This window comes from Bufo bufo, chromosome 6 (genome assembly GCF_905171765.1).
Source record: "Bufo bufo chromosome 6, aBufBuf1.1, whole genome shotgun sequence".
NCBI classification, from domain to species: domain Eukaryota; kingdom Metazoa; phylum Chordata; class Amphibia; order Anura; family Bufonidae; genus Bufo; species Bufo bufo.
This window is the reverse complement of record NC_053394.1, coordinates 265342018-265365427: the sequence shown is the minus strand read 5'-3', so window position 1 is coordinate 265365427 and position 23410 is coordinate 265342018.

Here is a 23410-nt window from a genome sequence, read left to right as displayed (position 1 = left end):
GAACTGTTCACCGAGGACATTCGTTCCCTTGAGAGAAAGATGTAAACCATCTTTCTTGTACAGTTCTTTTCTATTCCAACAAGAGCTATCATGAGACACAAAGCCAAACCCTTGGTTCAGACACCATTCACCAAGCCATACATTGAATTCCTTAATGCGCATCTTCCTGTCATGCTAAAGGTTATGCACAGGCAAAACTGCAGAGAATGAAACAGTTGATGCAACCTCCCGTATATCCTTTCCAAGTGTATGAAAAGCTTCTTTCACCTTTGAAACCTCATTGCAAGCCAGATCGTTTGTCCCAAGATGGAGAATAACATCCACTTCCCTTTCCTGCTTTGCTTGCCTAACTATATTTAGGATCCGTCGTCTATCCCTGCTAGCGGTAGCACCAGGGAGACATCTCACAACACCATTCTCCTCAAAGTTCACACCTCTTATGATGGAATCGCCCACCAACAGCTGCTTACTATCAATCCTCACCTTCTCCTTTTTGTCTTTGGCTGCAGTCTTGCATACTTTAGGCATGGGAGATGATTGTTTCTCACCCACTGTGCTTGAGCCATCCTCCATGTTGCTCTTGCACTCTGAAAGTGCTGCAAATGAATTATGGAGAGCCACAGACTGTGGGACATGCCTTCTATCCACAACTTTCAGTCTACCTGAACCTACAGTAACCCATCTTCCATTTCTAGGGAGCCTCTGTGGCAGTGGCATTGCAATGTTCTCAGCCTGAGTTTGTTTAGTGGTTAATTGAAAAATCTCATATTTCCAAAAAGGTTATTTCCTGCTGCATTATGGAGAGCTGTCTACAGATCAGACAGTATCCAAACCTTTGAAGAGTGGAACCTGAAATAAAAGCACAACAATTCCTGCACAGAACCAGATCTGCCATTGTAAAGAGGGGAAAGATTTTAAACAAACAAATCTTACTTGTTTAGATTGTATCCACCTCCAGATTACCTCCTGAGTACCTGTCTAGTGAAGTGACGGTACGGTATGGGGTGTACAGCTGGTTCGCCTCCCTGTGATGCACCCTGGGTAACTCTAAATGAACCATCAAATACTGGCGGTCTGACAAAGAAAGCTTCTCCTGAGTCCTGACTTACAAGACACAAATTATAATCTATAGACTCTGTGTGTGTGTGTGTGTGTGTGCAGTATATAGTGTGTGTCTGTGTGTGTGCGGTATATAGTATGTGTGTGCGGTATATAGAATGTGTGTGGTATATAGTGTGTGTGTGGTATATAGTGTGTGTGCGGTATATAGTGTGTGTGTGCGGTATATAGTGTGTGTGTGCGGTATATAGTGAGTGGTATATAGTGTGTGTGTGCAGTATATAGTGTGTGTGTGCAGTATATACTGTAGTGTGTGTGTGCGGAATATAGTGTGCGGCATGACAATGGATGTGCAATGTGCATGTTAAATATATTTCTATGCTTTCCATACAAATATGCTACTAACATAGTGGGTGTGATGTCACAGGAAAAAATTAATAATATCTAGTGAGACCTTATAAAATGTGAAGTTTTGTGCACTTAAGAAAAATTTGAATCGCTGAAGGTCGCACTGGCGATTTTTTTATAACACTCTTTATACTTATAAAGCGATTGTTCAGACATGCAGGTGAAATGTTATCAAATACACTACTTTAATGTATGATTATTTACAGTCACCAGGAGTTCTTCCTCTTCGTCGCTGAACTTCGTTCCAACCATCGCATCCATCTAATTGCTAGTCGGTGCAAACCAGTTGCCTTCCTAGCGCATGTGCTCTTGCGATTAATACTTTGCAGAAATTTCGCTGATAAAAAAAGAATGCTTGTCGATCGCAGATTCGCTTAATACTTCTGGTATGTCAGTGTCCATGTTGTGGGACTATGTGTGCGCATCTAGTAAGTATTTTGTGGCTGCAAATATGACCTGGAGGTTTTTCATGTTCGCGTACCATTAAAATGAATGGGACCCGCCGCGAACCTGCAGTTCACGAACATTTGAGCGATCGCGTTCGCGAACCGTCCCATCAGATGTTCGTCCATCACTACTCACTAACAATCAAACCCAGTACACCTGAGGGAAGGTGGATCCAGCTCAAACCCAAACCAAAACAAACAGAGAAGTCAGACATGTGCATCCAGTCTGACAGACCTCCGCACATTCACAGGGCAAGGCGTGACATAAAATAAAAGCAGACAAGCTGGAGACAGAGAGACTTATTGCCAAAGAGAGTAAAACTGTCAGATGAAATGAAGAATGTAAAAGTAAATTTCCCATTAAAAGTGCCCTGTCTGACCCAGGAAGAACTACAGCGGTGTCTTAAAAAGATTCAAATAGACGAATTGTCGGGACCAGATGGCATACACCCTCATATCTTTAGAGAATGAAGTAATGCACCCTTATTTCTGATATTTACGAACTCTATATTGACAGGAAGTGTTCCACAGGATTGGCGCATAGCAAATGTGGTGCCAATATTCAAAATGGGGTCAAAACAGAGCCCGGAAACTATAGGCCGGTAACTTTAATGTCTGTTGTGGGTAAACTGTTTGAACGTTTTCTTAGATATGCTATCTTGGAGTACCTCAATGAAAATAATTTAATCAGTTTCTATGAGAAGGTAAGTTCTAGACGCGGCGAATCAATGGATGTCGTATATCTTGACTTCTCCAAAGCATTTGATACTGTACCACATGAAAGGTTAGTATATAAAATAAGAATGCTTGGACTCGTGGAAAATGTCTGTATGTGGGTAAGTAACTGGCTCAGTGATAGAAAACAGAGGGTGGTTATTAATGGTGCACACTCAAATTGGGTCAGTGTCACTAGTGGGGTACCACAGGGGTGAGTATTGGGCCCTATTCGCTTCAATATATTTATTAATAATCTTGTAGAAGGCGAAGGGACATCCTCTGTGTCTGGAGGAAAGAAGATTTCTACACAAACATAGAAGAGGATTCTTTACGGTAAGAGCAGTGAGACTATGGAACGCTCTGCCTGAGGAGGTGGTGATGGTGAATTCACTAAAAGAGTTCAAGCTGGGCCTGGATGTATTTCTGGAGTGTAATTATATTACAGGTTATAGTTACTAGAGAGGGGTCGTTGATCCAGGGAGTTATTCTCATTGCCTGATTGGAGTCGAGAAGGAATTTTTTTCCCCCTAAAATGAGGAAAATTGGCTTCTACCTCACACGTTTTTTTTTTTCTTTCCTCTGGGTCAACTTGTAGGATAACAGGCTGAACTGGATGGACAGATGTCTTTTTTAAGCCTTATATACTATGTTACTATCACCGCTTGTTTGAACTAGTGCAGATCTCTATCAGTGTAACTAAATAGCAACAGATAGATTTATTGAAAATAGTTTGGAGCATATTGTTGGATGTTGTACGGTATGTACCTACCTAAATATGCAGCTCTACTTCACCCTTTGTTAGAGACAGTCAAGGAAGTTACTCAAACGTTGTGTACAAATCTCTGTGGCTGCAGCTCATGTAAAATACTTCCTGCTGACTGATGGGACTTTTTAACCAATAAAACATTTGTTGTAAAATTGTATGCGGGTGGAAGGGAAAAAGGGAGATGGAATTTGTGTTTTTTTACTTCATATATTTCTAATGTAGAGTCCCTGGTATACTTCAGAAACAAGTCAAAAACTACTAGTTTTTATCAAAATGTTAAATTACTAAAAATGTCTACAATATAAAAACAATATAACACTGAGGACATTCAAGATATTAAAGGGTTTTCCTTCACGACTCATGCACACAAACATATTTTTGGTCCACATCCAATCTGCATTTTTTGTAGGTCAGATGCGGACTCATGCACTTCAATGAGGCCGCAAAAGATGTGGACAGCACACCCATGTGCTGTCTGCATCCGAATGTCCATTCCGCGGTCCTGCAAAAATTAGAACATGACCTATTCTTGTCTGTTTTATGGACAAGGATAGGACATTTCAATGGAGGGCAGGACGTTCCATTCCGCTCTGCAAAATGTGGAGCACACAGCTGTGTGCATGAACCCCCAGTGTATATTTTTTCCTTAAATAAATAAATATCAATATTCAACTTATTGATCCACCGCTGCTCGCATTCCAATAGTTCATCATTCTTAGGCCTCCTGCACACGACCGTATGGCTTTTTCAGTGTTTTGCGGTCGTTTTTCACGGATCCGTTGTTCCGTTTTTTGTTTCCGTTGTGTTTCCATTTCTGTTCCGTTTTTTCGTATGGCATATACAGTATACAGTAATTACATAGATAAAATTGGGCTGGGCATAACATTTTCAATAGATGGGTCCGCAAAAAACGGAACGAAACAGAAGACATACGGATGCATTTCCGTATGTGTTCCGTTTTTTTGCTGACCCATTGACTTGAATGGAGCCACGGAACGTGATTTGCAGGCAATAATAGGACATGTTCTATCTTTAAACGGAACAGAAAAACGGAAATATGGAAATGGAATGCATATGGAGTACATTCAGTTTTGAAATGAATGGTTCCGTATACGGAACGCAAAAAACGGCCAGTAAACGGGCGGGGGGGGGGGGAACGGTCGTGTGCAGGAGGCCTTATTGACCTGCACTGAGACAATTACTGGCTGAGGTGGGTCACCCCTGAAGCCAGTTATTGGCTGAGCAGCCTATCAATATTTATTCATTGGGGAGATGATTCCTGAGGCCACCACTGGTCAAGCGCCTCCTCATTATTTACACAGGCTGAATGGCTCTTCTGCACAGGAAGTTGTGCCTTGTACTTGCATCAAAGGTACATTTTCTCAGGGCAGGGGTTGGACCACATGCCACAGCTATAGATTGGCTGAGTGGTCACATTTACATGATCAGTGTCCCAAGAAGCATAGTTGGACAACCCCTTTAAAGTGGCATTTCCATCTCAAACATTTATGGCATATCCACAGAATAAGCCATAAATGTCTGTTAGATGTGGGTCCACCTCTGGGATCGGAACTAATATCGAGAATGGGTCTCCTTCCCCTGATCACCTCCGGCATGGGTGCAGAGGCCACAGTTGTTGGAATGACTGAAACAGCCTAGTGGGCTGGGCTACGCGGTTTCAGTAGCCCACATACAAGTGAATGGGAGCTAGGTAAACATTGCAGCTCATTGTCCTACGCAGTTTTCATGTCCTTATCATTATTGGATCCAGTCCTTACTCTGGCAGAATTACGAGTCATTCAGGTAATAAAAAAAATTGCACCAGAAAACTGAAGATAAATGTGTCAGGCCTTGCCCCCTCCCCCACCACTCCCTTTTCAGAAAGTCACCAGAAAAATGGCGAGTATAGTCACACAGAGTTCTTCCTGAATAAATTTTGGTGTGGATTTCTCACCTGAAATCCGTGCAGTAAATGATCTCATTCCACCTCCCATTGATTTTGATTAGCGTTGAGCAAAGCGAGCTTTGGATCATAGATCCAAAGTCGCTTCGGTCAAAACTTTGTTTGAATGCTGTACAGAGATCTGTCTCCGTACAGCAATCAAATGTATGGGCTCCGCCAAGGTGAAATTCGTTTTCTCTGAAGTCGCACAAGACTTTATTGAATAACTTCAGACATCGATAATTCAACTTCAAAACAGTTTTTAAACTGGGATCCGAAGTCGGCTTAGGTACCGTGGTACTTGTAGGTATCGAAGCAGACTTCAGATCAAAGTTTTAAAATAGTTTTCAAGTTGAAAAATCGAAATCTGAAGTTATTCACTGAAGACTTGTGAGACTTCGGAGATAACAAATTTCACCTCAACGGAGCCCATACGTTTGAATGCTGTACGGAGACAAATCTCTGTACAGCATTCTAACGAAGTTTTGACTAAAGCGACTTCGGATCACTCATTTTGATGGTAATCAACAGTTGAGAAAAATAACCAATTTGTGCTGTCACGAGGTGGTTTCTGCACAGAAACCATGGCTGCCCCGTCAAATGTGGCTAAATCCACGGGCAGATCCTCAGCATATACAACTGTAAATTCATGGTGGAAATTTAAGGATCAACGGTGGTAAAATCCAGTCTGTGAACATACCCACAAAATGTTACTTACAGCAGTGCAGTTGTAAGCATAAAAATAAGAAACAAGTAGTACAGCAAGAAAAAAATATTTATATAGTGTTTTTCTCCCCTAGGAATCAAATACCATGGCCACAGTGGGGGATTATAATTGGGGCGTTTGGGTCTGTAGCCCCGGGCCCGGCATCGCTAGGGGGCTCAACGCCGACTCGAACGCGCACAAACTACGGTGCGCCTGTGCCCGGACACATCATCGCGCACCTGTGCCTGGATGCAGCACACTGATGTGTGTGCGCAGCGCACCTGCCTACCGTCTACGAGTGAGCGCCGACTGGGAACACAGGTAAGTATTAGCTTTTTTTTGTTTGTTTTTTGTGTGGCAACTTTGGGGGACATTACTGGGGGGCACAGGAGAATATTACTGAAGAGACAGTGGGGGGCAAACTACTAAATGGGGAGCAAACTACTACGTGGAAGCAAATTACTAGTGTGGGGGAAATTAATACTGTGGGGGCAGTGTGGAGAAATTAATACTGTGGAAGCAGTGTGGTGGCAAACTACTACAGTATATGGGGGTAGTGTTGGGGATGTTGCTATTAGGTAGGAACTATAGGGGCATTTCTATTACAAGGACATATTTGGGGACATTATTTTTCAGGGACACTATACAGGCATTATTACCTGGAGCACAATATAGGATGTTATTATTACTGGGGGCACTCTAGGGGACATTATAATTGCTGTAGACACTATAGGGACATTTGGGGGTCATTTATCAAACTGGTGTAACGTAGAACTGGCTTAGTTACCCAAAGCAACCAGATTCCACTTTAAATTTTAGACAGCTCCTTTTGAAAATGGAATCTGATTAGTTGCTATGGACAACTAAGCCAGTTGCACTTTACACCAGTTTGATAAATGTCCCCAATTATGAGAAATCTAACATGTCTGTGTAACAAACTCTGTAGAGACGATATGCGGCTGAAAGAATTAGTCATGGCGTTCTGGAGCAAACGGAGAAGAGGAAAGAAAAGATCTACATGACAGCAGATGTCACTGGAAGTAAGAGGTATGTGGTGCTGTATTCTATTACATGTAGAGCTGGCTTACTACTGTGAGCTGCGTCTCATCTTCTCCTCCAAGTCTTTTTTTATTATAATTTACCGTATTTTTCGCTTTATAAGGTGAACTTTTTCCCCCAAAATGGGGGGGGGAAGAAGTCAATGCGTCTTATAAAGCGAACGCGCCCAGAAATATGGCCGTCACATTGCAGGCTGTTATCTAGAGACGCACCTCCAGCGTTAATAATGTGAGGCGGCACCATCTAGTAGGAAGTGTGGGACGGGCGGCGGTCATTGTAGCTAAATGCCACAGCACGCATGTTTAATAGGACGTGTGAGCACTCAGTCTCCTGTTGCTTAGCAGCACTGACGCTGTGCTGTCCTCCAAACAAGACCTCCCTCCCCTACTGTGACCCGCTCCGGCACTGCTGCCCTGTATGTTGAGCTGAGTGGTGGTGAGCACGGCGGGAACTGCTGCTCTGCCGCCTCCACCAATCAGTTTAGTCAGCTGTCCGACCGCTCGCCACTAACTGCTCGTCACTACTGACCCCAAGTCAGCACTGCTTTCCCCTGGGACTATTGGGCTGTCTCTACCTGAGACTTGGTGAGTGACAGCCTGGATATAAAGAAGGGGAGCTCAAGGGCCGACCTGGACAAATACGTATTACATATGGCTATAACCTCTCCTCATCTATAGGAATACACCCATGTACTGCAGTACATGGGTGCACTCTTTAGGATGAGGGGGGTTATAGTCACATTTAATATAAACACTGTCCAGGAGCTGTGCTATTATTGGCCTAAGTGTTTGCATTAAATGTGACTATAACCCCCCTCATTCATAGGAATACACCATGTGCAGCAGTGCATGGGTGAATTTCTATGGATGAGGGGGGTTATAGTCACATTTAATATTAACACTGCCCAGGGATTGTACCATAATTGACCTGTGTATATTAAATGTGACCATAAGCCCCCTCATCTATAGGAACACACCCATGTACTGCAGTACATGGGTGCATTCCTATGGATGAGGGGGGTTGTAACACAGGTGAATTACGGTACACTGGACAGTGTTTATATTATATGACTATAACCCCCTTCATCCATAGGTATGCACCCATGCACTGCACATGTTTTAGCCCACCTTTTGGTTGAAAATATTTTTTTTATTATTTTCCTCCTCTAAACCTGGGGTGCGTCTTACATTCAGGTGCGTCTTAAAAGCGAAAAATACGGTATGTATTTTAAATTTGGCAACTAAAAATTTAATTTAGCTCTATAAATTTTTCAGTTTAGGAGCCAATGGCTCCTGGGTATTTTTGCAGTCCTATGTAACACTACAGATAGCATAAGGTAAAAGGGTTCTCTGGGATTTACAGTCAGGTCCATAAATATTGGGACACTGACACAATTCTAACACTTTTGGCTCTATACACCTTCACAATGGATTTGAAATGAAAAGAACAAGATGTGCTTTAACTGCAGACTGTCAGCTTTAGTTTGAGGGTATTTACAGCCAAATCAGGTGAACGGTGTAGGAATTACAACAGTTTGCATATGTGAATTCAAGATTTCGGCAATGTAATATTCGCGTAATGCGTGCGAAATACAGGCGTGGGTCACTTTTGCTACATTTTCCAAGCTGCTAGAAGTTTCCTGAGACTGGAGAAAATGGTTGGCACGGCAGAACATTAAAAATTGCTTTATATGCAGATAGAGTGCTCCAATATATTCGCGATTGCGCTAATCGGCACTAATGATGCGAATATTTTGGCGCAATACGTGAAACTGCACATTTTAGCAGGTCTGCATGTATGTATGGACAGCAGAACCTTTCACACTACCTAACACACTGCACTGCAACAGCTACACTATATCAGGATATAACCTACACTGACTATCTCCCACTAAATATCTGTATTATATATATATAAGCTGTCTAACTATCTATCTAATGTAATTAGTGGAAAGCACAGAGCACAGAAACGACACTGCTGTCTCTCTCAGAACTTTAAAAAAACTGTAGAAAATGGCTGCTGTGGAGGTTCTTATATAGTAAGGGGTAGGCAACTTTCCTATTGGTTACTAGGGATGTTGCTAAGCTCAGACAAAGACATTGCAGCCTTCTCATTGGCCCACAAGCAAGAAGGGAGGTTACTGATGAAAAAAAAATCTAAAATATTCGAAATTACGAATATATATCACTATATTCTATCTAAATATTCGCGAATTCTCGAAGTGCCGATATTCACAATTCGAATATTCGCTGGTGTTTTTTCTATAGTGTGCAAGCATGACCACCTCTGCTGGATTGCAAGGTGGTCATAACCATGGAAATGAGCAGTGTGTAATGTGATTGAAAAATGAATCCAGCCAACAAAGGAAGCAATATGGACAATCACAATACATTAGTAAGTGCCTGGTATTAACTTTGTTTACATGATAAATGCCATTTGCTGAAGGGAGACAACCCTTTTTAATAAAAAAAATAATAGTGCAAAAGGGAAAGTAAAGTAGTTGCCCTTAGTAAACATTAAATCAGTTATCTGCTTTCACTTTCCTTCCAAAGACTTTATGTCTGCGATTTTCTAGTATCACAGGCAGCTTCCTAGTTCCCCCTGCTGACAGTTCTTATATAGCATTACATGTTATAGTAAGTGGCATAACTTTCTTTAACTCAGACAAAGCTGTAATTGCCATTATTAGGAAAACCCTGTAACATCCTGCTTCATTTATCTGAAAAACAAAACTGAATCAAAATATAAGAGGTTCTATAGGAAGGGCTAGATTAATGATAGAGGAGGACCCTGGGCAAAATAAATTGGTAGAGGGCCCACATCCCATCTCGGGAACTCAGACCCTATCTGCTCCCTTATGCAACCAGATATGTGCATACCGTATATATAATCATCAATATCAGATTGGTGGGAGTCAGACATCTTGCACACTAAACAACTGATCGTGGGGGTGCCTGGTGTTGTAACCCTGGTGATCTGACACTGATGCCCTATCATGAGTATAGGTCAGGGGTGGCCAACCTGTGGCTCTTGAGCAGCATGCGGTTCTTTGCTTCTTCAAGTGCGGCTCTAGCTGTGGATCCGGGAAGCAGTCAGGCCGACTCACTCTCCACACCATGCTCTGATCTCTTTTCCTGATCGGGCACTGTTACTACTTTGCAGCTCCAGCTCACTCTCCACTACGTCCTTATGCACACAGTGTGAGAACGTAGTACGTGGAGACACGCACTATGACCTGACGTTGTGCTCATCAGGTCACAGTGGAGAGCGTGTCAGACCTGCAGAGTAGGAGGTGCCCAAGCAGGAGCCCAGTGCCTGATCAGGACAGGGAAGAGATTTTTTTTTAATTATAGAACTGAGCATGGGGGTCTGATCTTAGCATGGGAGTTCTGATCTGAGCATGGGAGGGGGGTCCTGATCTGGGCAATGGGGGTCTGATCTGAGCATGGGGGTCTGATCTGAGCATGAGTGGGAAGATCTGAGCATGAGGGTTCAGATTTGAGCATGGGGGCTTGTTTGAGAATGGGTTGGTCAGGTCTGAGCATGGGGGGGAGATCTGAGCACTGAGGGTCTGACACTGGGAGTCTTTTTTGTGTTGTCTGTTCCGAGCATTGGGGGTCTTATTTTGGGGGTCTGCTGAGGTTTGGGGATCTTATTGTAGGTCAGATGAGGATTGGGGATATGATTTAGGAGTCTGATCTGAGGTCTCATGAAAAATATATTTTTTCTTTTTTTCTCTGCTAATGAAAAATAAGAAACAAATATTTTTAGCAGACCTCAGATCGGATGAAAAATATTTTTTTATCTTATTTTTCTTTGTTAAAACCTAGGTGCATCTTGTAGGGTGAAAAATACGGTGACTCGTGTGTAAATGTATAGCTTGTGGCTCCTGGTAGTCATACGTTGTTGTTTTTTGGCTCTTTGTGTATGTAAGGTTGGCCACCCCTGGCATAGGTCATTAATATCCTATCACTGTATAACACCTTTTTAGGCTGGTTTCACACGAGCATGACGGATTAGGTCCGGATGCGTTCAGGGTGCGTTCAGTGAAACTCGCACTATTTTGCAAGCAAGTTCAGTCAGTTTTGTCTGCGGTTGCGTTTAGTTGTTCAGTTTTTTCCGCGCGGCTGCAATGCGTTTTGATGCGTTTTTCACGCGCGTGATAAAAAACGGAAGGTTTACAAACAACATCTCTTAGCAACCATCAGTGAAAAACGCATCGCACCCGCACTTGCTTGCAGATGCAATGCGTTTTTCACACAGCCCCATTCACTTCTATGGGGCCAGGGCTGCGTGAAAAACGCAGAATATAGAACATGCTGCGATTTTCACGCAACGCAGAACTGATGCGTGAAAAACAACGCTCATGTACACAGACCCATTGAAATTAATGGGTCAGGATTCAGTGCGGGTGCTATGCGTTCACGTCACTCATTGCACCCGCGCGGAAAACTCGCTCGTGTGAAAGGGGCCTTAGGCTGAGTATTCCGCGCGGGTGCAATGCGGGAGGTGAACGCATTGCACCTGCACTGAATCTGGACCCATTCATTTCTATGGGGCTGTGCACATGTGATCACTTATGCGTTGCGTGAAAATCGCAGCATGCTCTATATTGTGCGTTTTTCCACGCAACGCAGGCCCCATAGAAGTGAATGGGGCTGCGTGAAAATCGCAAGCAAGTGCGGATGCGGTGCGATTTTCACGCACGGTTGCTAGGAGACGATCGGGATGGAGACCCGATCATTATTATTTTCCCTTAACATGGTTATAAGGGAAAATAATAGCATTCTGAATACAGAATGCATAGTAAAATAGGGCTGGAGGGGTTAAAAAAAAAAAAAATTTAACTCACCTTAGTCCACTTGATCGCGGCCACCACTATTTTTCAAGGTGTGCCGTGCCCGCCTTACACCAACATGTGTCCCGTAACATCACACGTGCCCTGACCAGCACAGTAACTGGGAAGGTCCTCTTAACCACGGACACATGGACAAGTGCATTCGGCCAGGGATGCTACATTTTCCTGATGGCACACTGGGTGAATGTGATGGAGGCCGGGAGTGAGTCGTACCCTGGGATGGCACAGGTGCTACCGATGCCAAGGAATGCGGGCCCTACGTCGATCAGGGTTTCCGCCATCACCTACGTTAGTGGCTCCAACCCCCACTTCTCCTCCTCCGCCTCCTCCTCCACTTCCACCTCCGAATTATCCATGTGCAGCACCAGTCAGCCATCAGTCGGTAGCTGGAAGCAGTGTAGCACTGCAGTGGGGAAGCGGCAACAGGCCGTCCTGAAGCTGATGCATGGTTGTGTCTGATAATGGCCGTAACTTGGTGGCGGCTTTGGAGCTCGGCAAGCTAACACACATCCCATGCTTAGCCCACGTCTTAAACTTAGTGGTTCAGCGGTTTCTCAAAACCTACCCCAATTTGCCTGAGCTACTGGTGAATGTGCGCCGCATGTGTGCACATTTCCGCAAGTCATCGACAGCTTCAGCCAGTCTGTCAAAACTGCAGCAGCTCTTGAAATTGTCAGCTCACTGGCTGTAGTGCGACATGAGCATGCGCTGGAACTTGACGTTCCACATGTTGGCCAGTTTTTTTGAGCAGCAGAGGGCAGTAGTCGTCGCCTTTCCAGTCAGCTTCCACTATTCACAAGCGAGGAGTGGGCATGGATGTCTGACCTCTGAGGTTTTAAGAAATCAACACAGATGGTGAGCGGCGATAACGCTATTGTCAGCGTAACCATCCCACTTCTATTTCTACTCAAACACTCGCTGCTCACAATTAAGGACGGCGCTTTGCATATGGAAGAGGTGGAAATGGGGGCAGACATTACACAGGGTGATAGCCAGACCACCCTCAGTTCGTCTTCTCAGCGCGTTTTGGACGATGAAGAGGAGGAGCAGGAGACGGTTGCCTCCGCTACAGAGGGTAGTACCCGTTGAAGTTTAATTCCATCTGTTCTGCGTGGGTGGGCAGAAGAGAAGGAAGAGGATGAGGAGATTGAGAGTGATCCTCCTGATGACGACAGCAGCGAAGTCTTGCCTGATGGTACTCTGGCACACATGGCTGACTTCATGTTAGGCTGCCTTTCCAGCGACCCTCACGTTATACGCATTTTAGACTACTGGTTGTTCACCCTTCTCAACCCCCGCTACAAAGAGAACTTCTCACCTCTCATTCCTCTGGTGGAGAGGACAAGCAAAACGGTGCAATACCAGAAGGTTCTTGTTGAAAAATTGCTCCAAAAATTTCCATCTGACAACGCTGGCGGCAGAGTCCGTAGTTCCTTGGCCAACCGAGGAGGGGAGACAAGGGGAACAAAACAGCAGTTCCAACAAAGGCAGGGCAACACTCTCCAAAGCCTGGGACAGTTTCATGACACCCTGCCAGCACCCTCACCCTGATGCGCGGCCTACATTCACAAGGAGGGATACATTTTGGAAGATGGTGAAGGAGTACATAGCAGACTGTGTCAGCGTCCTCGATGATCCCTCAGTGCCTTACAACTACTGGGTGTTCAAGCTGGACACGTGGCACGAACTGGAGCTCTATGCCTTGGAGGTGCTGGCTTGCCCTGCCGCCAGAGTTTTGTCTGAGCGGGTATTTAGTGCTGCTGGTGGCATTAGAACAGATAAGCGTATCCGCCTGTCAACTGAAAATGCTGACAGGTTGACTCTTATAAAACTGAACAAGGCCTGGATTGCCCCTGACTTCTAGACTCCACCAGAGGAAAGCGGCTGAACGTAAAAGCTCTTTAAATGTGGTGTTTATAATGTACTGAATACACTGTAATCCCATACACCCCTTCCACCACAAAAAAGGGTATATGGTTGAATCTTCCTTTTCTCATCCTCCTCCTCCATCATATCAACATGCTTATTCGTCGCATTTATGCCCTCACAGCTAATGTTTTACAGGGTCAGCTTACCGGCAGACCCTCGCATATAATTTTTTTGAGGGTCAGGTCATCTGCATTCCCTCGCATATAATTTTTTAGAGGGTCAGCTCACCAGCAGGCCCTCACCTACAATCTTTTACAGGGTCAGCTCATCTACAGGCCCTGGCATATCATTTTTTAGAGGATCAGCTCACCAGCAGGCCCTCATCTACAATCTTTTACAGGATCAGCTCACCTGCAGGCCCACGCATATAATATTTTAGAGGGTCAGCTCCCCAGCAGGCCCTCACCTACAAGTCCAGTCTCACTATCCAAGAGTCTGGTCAACACAATCCTCACTGCCGGGGGTCACGTAACTAGTTATCACGGAGGAGTCTCGTTCGTTATCAGAATTAACCAGACAAATCGCTCCACCAACTAAGAACATCCATGCACCACCACCCACAGTCAGAATTGAGAAAGAGCTATCAATCTGTCAATCCTTTCCTTGTCCGGGCTGGGTGAGGTTTCGCATGTTGAGTCAAATTAAGCAGCAGGCTCCACTCCTGGTGGTGCCCTTCCGTCAATTCCTTTAAGTTTCAGCTTTACAACCATACTCCCCCCGGAACCCAAAGACTTTGGTCTCCCGGAAGCTGCTCGGCGGGTCATGGGAATAACTCCGCCGTATCGCCGGTCGGCATCGTTTATGGTCGGAACTACGACGGTATCTGATCGTCTTCGAACCTCTGACTTTTGTTTTCTATTAATGAAAACATTCTTGGCAAATTCTTTCGCTTTGGTTCGTCTTGCGCCGGTCCAAGAATTTCACCTCTAGCAGCGCAATACAGGTGCCCCCGGCGGTTCCTCTTAATCATGGCCCCAGTTCCGAAAACCTACAAAATCGAACCGGAGTCCTATTCCATTATTCCTAGCTAAAGTATTCAGGCGACCCGGCCTGCTTTGAACACTGTAAATTTTTTCAATGGTCAGCTCAGCAGCAGGCCCTCAACCATAATGTTTTAGATGGGTCAGCTCAGCAGCAGGCCCTCACCCCTAATCTTTTAGATGGTCAGATCAGCAGGCCCTTGCTCCAAATATTTTAGAGGGTCACCAGCAGGACATCAAGCATAATTTTTCAAAGGTGTGTAGGATACCCTCCTTTATGTGTAACAAAGGGTGTATTGGAGTGCTGGTTCCTTTTAATTTTTGGCAGCCCTTTCACTTAGTGCATAGGCTTTATGAGTGTAGGAGTCCCACTACATGAACAATTGTACCACAATGTGAATGAGGCCCTCCTTTATGTGATATACAGGTTGTATCAGAGTGCCTCTTGCTTGTAATTTTTGGCAGAACTAGCAATTTATATACAAGTAAATATACAGGAAAGAATGTTTCCTAACAATTTTTCCTCTAAAATTGATTTTATCTTTGGTTTTGTGCGTATTATTGTCAGTCTGTAAAAGTGGCGTACTACTCGGACAACATCGTTCCCAGCAGCGACCTAGGAGTCCAAGATGCATCCAGACCAGGGCCGGTGCAAGGACTTTTGCCAGCACAAGCGAAGGTACATTTTGGCGCCCCCCCCCACTCGCAGCTCACCTGGCCCTGGTCCCGTCTGCAGCAGCTGGCTTCTCCTCTGTGTGGTCCTGGTATCTTCTCTCTGCTTCAGACAATTGCAGGTTTGAGGACCGTATTTTTTGCCCTCTAAGACACACCTAGGTTTTAGAGGAAGATAAGTAAAATATATTTTCCGTTACACCTCAGGTCAGACCAGCAATCAGACCCCCATTGTTAGTACCATTTTCTCTCCTAATATAAGGTATATAGGTTTGAGGGCCCCTGGGATGCAGCAATCGAGCTAAAGGCCTTCCACATTTATTTGAGAACTCATAAAAGACTTCTCCCATGCTCACGATATTTCCTATATTTCTGGTCTATCAGGGTTTTAATGGAGTCCCGTAATTTGAGCAGTTAAACATGTGTGCTGTTAGAAAGTGTCAGTTTGTGTGATCTTTCAAGATCATGAGCTTGGGCCAGTCACTTCACAAGTGTCGCCGCTTTTTCCCTCTTCAATCTAGAGCCATGTTTTATGAACGTGCCTCTAAGGACGCATTTCATTGCCTCCCACTGAATTGGAAGTGGCGTGGGATCAGTGGAGTGAATTTGGAGGAATTCATTGATGACATCACGTACATCCACCATACACACCACATCTTTCAAAAGATTGTTATTTAATCTCCAATTCCACGGTTTTGCCAAGGCATCAGGCAATTCCAGAGAAAAGAATATGGGTGCATGATCAGAAAGTAAAATGTCACCAATGGAGGCCTCAGGCTTCCAAGCCAACATATGGTGGCTTATAAGAAAAAGGTCAATACGGCTATACGACTGATGAGGAGGCGAAAAGAAGGTATAATCCCTACTGTGAGGATGTAGTGTCCTCCAAACATAAATGAGCTGGAGGGAGTGAAGATGTGTGAGTAATGATCGTAGTTGTCGACAAGAGGCAGTGTTCTGTCTCGCCGATGAGTCTAAAACTGGGTTCAACGTAAAATTTAAATCCCCACCGACAATCACCCGACCCTCCATGAATTCCTCCAGCTTACTCAGAAAGCACCTGCAAGAAGAAATCTGTTTAACATTGGGGAGGTACCAGTTTGCTATCGTGAACATCAAGGAATTAATCCTCAATTTAAAAAAATGTAACGCCCCTCTCCATCCATGCAGACATCTACGACCGTACCCTGAAATGACTTATGTAAGGCCACAGAAACCCCTCTAGATCGAAAATTAGTGCTGGGGCTATGATGCCAGTGAGGGAAATATCTACTCTTAAGCGCCGGTACTTGTCCTGCTCCAAAGTGGGTTTCCTGCAATAGTAAAAACACTAACTTTTTGTTTATGCATTTGATATAATATCTGAGACCTTTTCTGTGGGGTGCTAAACCCCCAAACATTTAAGGAGGCTACCTTGAAAGCTCTCATTTTCCAAGGGATATGGACAAGGGTAAGGAATGAATCAAGGGAGGGGAAACAGTAAGGGAAAGATTAAGGTAAAAGAAAAGAAAGAAAAGAAAGAAGAGGAGTGAGGAGAATTAAATATGTCGCCTTATACCGGCAACAAATAGGAGGAACACCAAACCCAATTGCAGGATGGCGTCCCAAATGGAGAGGGAAGGGAGTGTTATCACACACAACCAATGTTGTGCGATTCCCTGTAAGAGACGGGTTTTCGATAGAAGATCTTCTCCCGACTCCAACTCCTTAGGAGACCCTTGGAAATCTAATCACATTTGGATGTTTCACACAGAGACCAAATAGAAGAATGTGAAGAAAAGGAAAGTCAGAAAATCAGATACTAAAGGAACATACTGCAGGCCATATTAGGTGGGCCTGCGCAAAATCTATGAGCATAGAAGCTATAACGACTGTTGCCCATATGAATAGGTATGATGTAACCACATAACGTATAACGCATAACAGTCATAAACTAGAGAGCAGTGCGCCATCTCTCATTACGGACCTTTAAGACACAGCATCAGTGATTCCACGATGATCCACCCCTATGACCGCAAGCCCGGCATCTAATCGCAGGAAGTGGATAATCACTGGATCCATGTGAGCAGTAGCCAACAGTTTCCCCTGGGGTAGTCGAACATCAATTAGGCTAGTACCATATACGACACCTCTTCTAGGAGTCAAGGAGCCTAGTGTTCCTCTCTGTTTCACACCTGCTGAACGAAACATTACTAATTCCACGGCAACCCATCGCTACCCCAGCGTGCTTCCTTCGTAAAACAGATGACGTGGGTAGCCGCGGGATCAATGGACATGTATACTAAACTATTACTACCTAGGTAACAGACATTGTATGGACACCACTCGATATGGCGTCTCTACTAGAAAGTAAGTAGTGAAGTGTCTGCCTTTACTGTGAACCTGTAGGGCAGAGCAAAACTGATTCCGCGTTGACCCACCAACCCCAGAACGCGCCAACGCAGCTCCGTGAAAGATGGGCCAGCGCGGGATCTACAAACATAAGAGCCACCACCATTATCACCCATGTAGGGGAACATTGGAGTGGTACCACCATATAAGACACATTACTGGTGAGTTGGAAGGCAATGCGCTGGATCTCACACCAGATCCACAGAGCACAATCAAGAAACTACCCTGTAGGGACTACAAAAAAAAAAAACGTCAAGCTCTGCATAATCAAGCAATGTCCGCCTCATCTTGAAGGCCTCCTGGACCTTGGCTCCTAATGCTGCGGTGAGGATTGCGGCGAGGAGTTTTGGGCTCCCTTTGCGGTCTAGGTGGCAAATCCAGTCTGGCATTATCCGGTAAGGAGGGCCAGTCAGTAATCTTTACCGGTGAGACCCCGACCGCAGCAGTGAAGGACGAGGATGAGTGAGATAGATCATGCGTCCATTGATTCGGACCTGAAGGCGAAATGGAAAACCCCAAGTGTAAGGGATGTTATGCTGTTGTAGTATAGCTAATAACGGACGTAGGGCTTTCCTCTTCAGCAGAGTGCGGCGTGAGAGGTCAGATAGAATCTGTATCGGATTATCCTTATATAGCACTTGGCCTGCCTCTCTAGCCTTCTGCATGATGTCTGCCTTTTGTTTATAATGATGTACTCTACAAATGACATCTCTAATTCTCTCAGAGTCCGCCGGTAAAGGACCCAGTGCGCGGTGGGCTCTGTCCAGTTCCAGTGGGGTGTCAGGAGGAGACCCCAGGATACCATTGAAAATACATTGGAGTGTACTGTCCAGATCTTTAGGCAATACTGCCTCAGGCAGGCCCCTTATTCTAATGTTGTTTCGCCTACCCCTATTCTCTGCATCATCCACCACATCTGCTAGGTATTGTAGCTGGAAGGAGTGAGATTCCAAAATGGCCTCCTGAGAGTCCTGCTTAGCATTCACAGTAGTCACTGATTGTTCTATCTCCGTGACCCTCTCTCCTATGGAAAGCAGTTCGCGTTTGATAGAATTCATCTCTGCTCTATAGACCCTTTCCAGCCTAGTAAAATACAGCTTCATATCAGATTTAGTAGGCATAGATGAAATTTGATCGCGGAGCTCTTTTATATCAGAAGAATATGGGGCCTCCGACTGAGCAGGTGAGTTCATTGATGCCGCCGCTGCAAAGTCTCTTACTGAGGCGGATGGTGCACCCAAAGGCGATTCAGAAGGCACGAGTGGCACATCAGGCTGACCCAGTGGGGGGAAATCCCGCTCCCACTCACCCCGGTCTCCAGAGATGGCGTCTTCCCGCCAGTCAACCATGGGACGGCATGGAGGTGGTGATTATGCCCCTGCCTGCAACTCCCTCCCCTGTACCTCATTCACAGGCTCCGTCTCAGCTGCTCCTGCTGATTCCTCCGAGGTGTCCATTCCGGACTGTGGCATCGGCTCTTCTCCTTCTGAAAGTTCCGGTGCCTGTGTCGGCCATTTTGGAGCCGCATGCAGGGAGCGCTGGTCGCTCGCAGAGAAGAACTTCTCAATGTTCTGTGAGGAGGGAGTGGAGTCTCGCTGCCCAGGAATGGCCGGAGCGGACTTCTTTTTCTTTATGACCATTTTGTGAAGGATCTATGGTCTCTGTGTGGGTTAATACAGTCTCCTAGTGGAGCGGAGCACAGGAGCTGAAGTGAAGTGCGTCCTTACTCCTCCATCGCCAAGCCACGCCCCCAGACCCTCAATGTTAATCAGAGCACCCCGAGCATCCTGATGTGTTAGCCTCCCCTTCATATTTTTGGTATTAAAAGGGTCAAGCCCTCCTCTAGAGGCAGTGATTTGAAGCGCAGCCTGTTGGATCCAGAGGCGTTTTGAATTTTGACCTTGAATTCATGTATACCTATAGGACTTAATTATTGTAAAGATCTACTGACGCACTATTAAGAGACGTTTATCGATCTGACTCTGTGCTCTTATGTTATACATATATATTTATGTCACAGATGCCCCATAATTGTTTATGATCAGTCAATATGTTTTTATATATGGTGTGCTTTAAGGGGTCATCCACTAGGCTGATTAAAATAAATGATTCTCATACCTGTGTAAATCAGCCTTTTGCTGAAAATTCATTGGTGGAACCTCCCCTTATTAGTGCAGAGTTTTCTGATGTTTCAGTCTATGATAAGACCATTGTATGGTCGAAACGCGTCAAGACTGCTCAGATGATGTGCTGTTTTTAAATGCGAATACTGCAATAAAGCTGACGTGTTATCAAGTCCGCTGGATCCGTCCCTGTAATTGCTGAAGTCCTATGTAGTAGTACATGTCACCTGCAGTCCTTTGTTACACCACAGATAGCACAGTGATAACTCTCTGCATACAATGTAGTAGATGTCATCTGCAGTCCTATGTAACACCACAGATAACACAATGATAACTCTGAGTACAGATACATACTTTCCTTATTTTTCAGATCTGGAAGGTCAGTCCTGGATTTCAGTGCCTAGCCCACAGTTTTGGGACAGCTGTGGCATGTCCTCCTCTCCTAAGGACGCAGAGGCAGTTGAGTACAATGATAAAGCAGGGATCTGTCTACAGGTGACAGCAGGGTGAGCGCATTCGCTGAGGGAACTAAAAAGCTATCCTACTGTGTGGGAGCACTAAAGGGAACACAACTACTGTGTGCGGTCACTAAGGGGGCATAATTACTGTGTGGGAGCACTAAAGGGAACACAACTACTGTGTGCGGTCACTAAGGGGGCATAATTACTGTGTGGTAGCACTAAAGGGGGCCAACTACTGTGGACGGTCACTAAGGGGGCATAATTACTGTGTGGGAGCACTAAAGGGGGCCAACTACTGTGTGCGGTCACTAAGGGGGCATAATTACTGTGTGGGAGCACTAAAGGGAACACAACTACTGTGTGCGGTCACTAAGGGGGCATAATTACTGTGTGGGAGCACTAAAGGGGGCCAACTACTGTGTGCGGTCACTAAGGTGGCATAATTACTGTGTGGAAGCACTAAAGGGGGCCAACTACTGTGTAGGGACACTAAGTGGGCATAATTTCTGTGAGGGAGTATCACTCCTGTGTAGTGGCATTAAAGAGCCATCACTCCAGGCACGAATGGGGCATCACTCCAGTGTGGAGACACCAGTGGGGCATTATACGGTGTTAAATGATCGGGCTCTGCTTACTGTGAGACAAGAAATACACACATTTAGATACGTGTAACTTTGTCAGGTTTGTTTGGCAATGACCCTTTTTATCAGATTTCCTAAATGTACACTGACCAGCCATAACATTAAAAATGGTTTTAAAAAAAGTGATTTTGCAGTTTAATACCCACCAATAAGTACAGGCCACAGCCACATAGCTAAACTATCTCATTAAAAGAGGCAGCAGAATGACCACCATAAACAATACTGCAAACCCCCTTTCTCATCTCTAGCTGCCACTAGGGGGCGCTCACTGCACACAGTTATATACATCTTCCATAAGAAGTCAACAGGAGCAATATAATACATACAAGTGGCAGCTGACAGCAACATTTTGCAGGAGATTTGGGTGCTGCCACACATTCAGGTTTCTTCATGCAGTTTTTGAAGCCCAAATAAAGAGTGGCTCATAAGAGAGAGAGAAAGTATAAAGGATAGATACTATTTTTCCTCTTTTTTTTTAATTCACTCCTGGTTTGGTCTTCAAAAACTGCATAAAAAAACTTGAACGTGTGGCAGCACCCTTAGTCTCGAATACATGGTGATTTTGGTCGCATGACATCAAATCTCAAGACATCAAGATTTATCTGCGACTTGCTGTCAAGCAACTATTTTACAAATCGCAGACAGGTCATAAGCAAGTAACAGTCGCACACAACTTACATTGCAGTCTATGATGACAAAGATGCATGAGGCTTATAACTCTGGATGAGTGAATCAACCTCGGATGCTTCATCCGAAGTCAATTCGCATAAAACCTTTTTGCAATACTGTACAGAGCAGGAGCTCCGTACAGTATTATAATGTATTGGCTCTGATTAGCCACAGTTATTACTCCGCGACTTCGTGTAATAACTTTGTGAATTACTACTGTAAAAAACCTTGTTACCGAACTCTGGTTCAGTTCCAAGGTACCACTAGGAACCAAACCAGAGTTCTGAATCGATGTTTTTTCACAGTAATAATTAATTCACAAAGTTATTACATGAAGTCTCACGAGATTTCGCGAAGTAATAACTTCAGCTTATCGGAGCCAATACAATCTAATACTGTACGGAGCTCCCGCTCTGTACAGTATTACAACGTAGTTTTATGCGAATCGACTTCGGGTGAAGCATCCAAAGTCAATTCATTCATCCTTACTTATAACAAAAAATCCAGGAAGTTAGATTTTCATGATCTGAGACCAAAGTCACCATGTAGCCCGAACATTCCTTTGTCAGAAGTTTGGTAGATCTCCCCTCCTCCATTTCAGAAGGCTCAGGGACTTTTATGAATAATAATGATAATAATTATAATAAATTTGTGTTGTTTCGTTATGAGAAAATAAGAGGTCTCAAAAAATGCCATTAGTACTTAGTTAACTGCAAAAAAAAGTGACTTTGCGTTACCCTTTAAATGGGTTATCCAATAGTACAAATACCCTCCACAATGCCTGGGCCCCTCCTGTAGACGATACTTACACGCACCCCTCTGGGTCCTTGCACGGCCACTGCCACATCTCCCTTCAAAACATCCGGCGATGTGGGGAGAGCAGCCATCTAGAAAAACATACGGTCCCATTCTATTTGGTTAGAAGAAATAAAACCAGATACCTGACAGACCCACTAAAAGCAAATGACATTAGTCAAGTTTGCATCCATTATGATCCCCATAAAGACAAAAGTTGTGGATCCAGTGGGTGCAGAAAATCTTCATTCAAAAAAGTGTGCACAACAGACACAAATTAAAGAAATATAAATCACATTTTAGACTGATTCTACAAAAGCAGGGAAAGATTTTTCAAGATCTGTTAAAACAATTAAGGTTAGTTTCACACTAGCACTAAAATCTTCCAGCAGGCTGTTCCTGCAGGGGAACAGCCTGCCAGAGTTCATCTTAACCAGCATAGCCCAATACTACCTTTTCCCACTGGAGCTCATTGACCATAATAGGACCTGGCAGGGGTTTGGCGGGACAAAAACCATTGCAAGCACTTTTTATTTATTTTTTTGTCTGTCCAAGTCTCAGCACTAATACAGGAAACAGGCTGGATGGATCCCTGCCGGGTTCCATTATAGTCAATGGGCTTCGGTGGAGAAAGGTAGTATCAGACTAGAACAGCCCGTAGGAACATTTTCGTGGTGGTGTTAGGCTTCCTAACACATTACCTTTTCCAGTTATGTTTGACATTAAAGGGAGTCTGTCACCAACCTGACCGGTTTTAAACCTATCACATAGTTCAGTGGGACACAAAG